The sequence below is a fragment of the Calonectris borealis genome, unplaced genomic scaffold (genome assembly GCF_964195595.1).
Source record: "Calonectris borealis unplaced genomic scaffold, bCalBor7.hap1.2 HAP1_SCAFFOLD_35, whole genome shotgun sequence".
NCBI classification, from domain to species: domain Eukaryota; kingdom Metazoa; phylum Chordata; class Aves; order Procellariiformes; family Procellariidae; genus Calonectris; species Calonectris borealis.
In genome coordinates, this window is record NW_027441451.1 from 1,854,379 (window position 1) to 1,857,694 (window position 3,316).

Here is a 3,316-nt window from a genome sequence, read left to right on the forward strand (position 1 = left end):
CTCTCAAGGGTATTTTGGAATTAGTGATACTATCACTGATGACAGTAACAGGACAATGCTATAAGGGAATTCTTTCTTATTCTCGGTGATGATGAAATACAGGGCTTGAATTTCATCGCCAACTGTCATTCTTACTTGACAAAACAGCTGGATGTTTCCCAGTAGCTAACCTCCATCATGAATTTTTTAGAAAAATGTGTTTTCTCTCACTGCTAACGCTTTGTTATCATTTAAAGATTACCCCTCTTACACAGAATTGCCCTTAAATCATCCCTCCTCCATATTTTTTCTCCCTATTTTGTGGAGGAGGGGGAGGTGGAATAGGGGGGGTGTTTTGGTTTTAGCAAAGAAGACCAAGGGACATATCCCAGGGTATTGGGAAGGTACAAAGGAAGGCAAAACTTCCATGTGGGGTACCCTGACCCAGCCCCTTTACCTGCATTTCCAGTCTCTCAAGTGCTAACTCTGCAGCAGGGATCGAGGAAGCTCTGAGCTCCCTTCACCTGCCCTGCATGTCCGCATGGAACATGAACCTCACCTCCTCAAAGAGTTGGTGTGGATTCTCTGCAGAGCCTAAAGCACCACACAGGCCAGGGGACAGGCCAGGCATCAGAAGAGGACTCACTCTTCTCTGCACATAAAGCTCAGGTGTTCCCAGGAACGTCAGGGGGCATGGCATGCCGATTCCTGGTTTCAAGGAGCTGGTCAAGTGCCTCCTTTCTATTTCTGTAATGGTGACTTTGATCCCTGGCTCATGCTGACATCCATCGTAACTCCATGCCCTTCTCCCCAGGACTCTCCTCAGCCACTCAGGTCCCAGCCTGTCCTCATGCACGGGGTTATTCTGCCCCCAGTGCAGACCTTGACCCCTTCGCCTTGTAGAACTCCAGGAAGTTTCTGTTGCCCAAATCCACAAGTGTGTCAAGGTCCCTCCAGACTGAAACTCCAACGCATCAGCAGTTAAGGTTTGTGGGCAGTGCCTCAAGCAAGATAAGAATATGGGGAATTGCAGGACACTACAGGGAAAGAAAGAAAATGATGTGCTGAATGGAATTGCTACCCAAGGTGGAAAATACCACAGAAACTATCTCAGAAATGTCATCAGAGGTCACAAAACAAGAACTGCATGGCCAATGGGGAAAGAATTAAGAGGGTAGGAAGTTCTTTTTGGAGGGTATTACAACAGTAACAGAGGAGATCTTGGGTAGGAAGGAAATAAAAACAGAAGCAAAGGATGTGGTCAGGGCTGTTTGGGGGCACCTGTGAAGCAGCCCTGTGCCTGATATGCATTACTGCTCTGGTCAGGGAGAACCTGAGAGCTTTGCCTAATTTGAAACCATGAAGAGGAAGGAAGGACAGCATCATTGAGGCTGGAAGGGACCTCGGGAGGTGTCTGCACCAACCTCCTGCTCAAAGCAGGGTCAGACCAGATGACTCAGGGCTTTATCCAAACATGTCGTGGTCACTTTCTGGGATAGAGCCGATGCACACTCCCTGGGAAACAGCTTCCAGCATTTGACTATCCTCATGTTGGAAAACTTTCTGCCTGTATGCAGCCTGACCCTCTCTTGTTTCAGCCCATTGCCTCTTGGCCTTGTGTCTTCTATCACGGACATGAGCCTGACTCAGCCTTCCTGAAACAGTGCAACGCTGCTGCATGTTCCCCCCAAGATCTTCCTTCCTCCAGGCTGGACAAGCCCAGCTCCCTCAGCCTCTCCTCACAGGCACAGTGCTCCAGCCCTGACCATCTTGGAGGCCCTTTGCTAAACCTGTTCCAGTCTGGAAATCTGGACACGGTAACCTGCATCATCCCTTCCCTCCATCTCCTGGCCGTGCTCCTGGTCGTCCAGCCCAGGGCGCTGCTGTCCTCCCTTGTGCCAGGGCACACGGCTGCCTCCTGTCCAGCTCCCTGCTCACCAAGACCTTTCCCACAGGGCTGCTCCCAGCCAGGCAGCCCCCAGCCTGTGCCATTGCCAGGGTGAGTCCCCTGCCGGGGCAGACACTGGCATCTGTCCTTGTGGACTTCATGAGGTTCCTGCCAATACGTGCTCTCCTCCTCCTGCAGCCCTTTCACCGAGCAGAGGCCTGGGAGACCTTTTTAGCAAAGACCCGGGCACTGAAGGCATGGAGTGCCTCAGCCTCGTCTGGGTCTGCTGCTATGACCCCTCCCTCATCACTCACCAGCGTGTTCCTTGTTCAGCCTTTTACTGCAAAGCCAGGGACTGAAGGTTTCCATTTTGCTCTTGGTGTTGCCTGCAGCCCCCATCAGCTCCAGGTGAGCTCTGGCTTTCCTAAACACATCCCCGCATGCTCAGGTCATGTTCCTGAATCCCCCCTGCATAGCCTGTCCTTGCTTCCACCTCCTGATGGCTGTGCTGGAGCTCCCACCTGTGCCTGAGCCAGTGCAGCCCCACTGCCCAGCACGTGCCCCCACATCCCCCTCAGCAGACACAGCACAGCACAGGGTACTTTTGGGGTGGGGAAACGCTCCCCACCACAAGTCCCTGTGCCAGACCTCAGGGTCCATCCCCACCAGCCCTCCTTCTTTTGCAGCCCGCCAGTGCCCAGCCCCAGCCGTGGCCCACGCAAGGCTTTGGAGAGCCCCACTCTGGGCTCTGCCAGGTCTGGGCAAGAAGAGAGCCTGGGGCAGGGCTGGCTCTTCCCCCAACACAGGTACCAAGACCAACAGGAGGGAGGAGGTGGCCACAGAGCAAAACCACCCGTAAACTGGGATGAGTGGCCAGTGCTGGAAATGGCCAAGGGAAGAGGCTGGGGTGGGGGTGTAATAAATGCCCTGGGACACCTTCTCGCTCTGTCCTTGCCACCAAGGGCACAGAGCAGCCTCCTCTCTCCTGCACCCGCCTGTCTCAGTTCCCTGCCAGGAGACTGGGCTCTGCACCACACACCCACTGGAGCATGTCCCTGCCCTGCATGGTCACACAGCTCAGCTAACATCAGCGTTGTCCTCTTCTGGGCACTTCCCAGCCCAGCCCAGACCTTTCCCAGCTCTTCCCATCTCCCCTGCCCCCTTCCCAGCCCAGCCCAGCAGAGCAGCCCAGCCTGGGCTGGTCCCACGGCAGTGCCCACCGCAGGGTGCTGCAGAGCTCTGGGCACTCACCCCACGGCCCCAGACCCTCTGAGGGGCACAGCAGCTGCTGGGGGGCAGAGAAGGGTCAGCCTCCCCATCAGCCCCAGGGATGGAGGCTCACCATGCCATGAGGAAATGGAGGTCAGCGAAACCGAAGAGCTCCTGGTCTTGGGTGCAGGAGATTCCCCAGCCCAGACTGCCTCTGGAGCTCAGTGCCAGCCGCTCTCC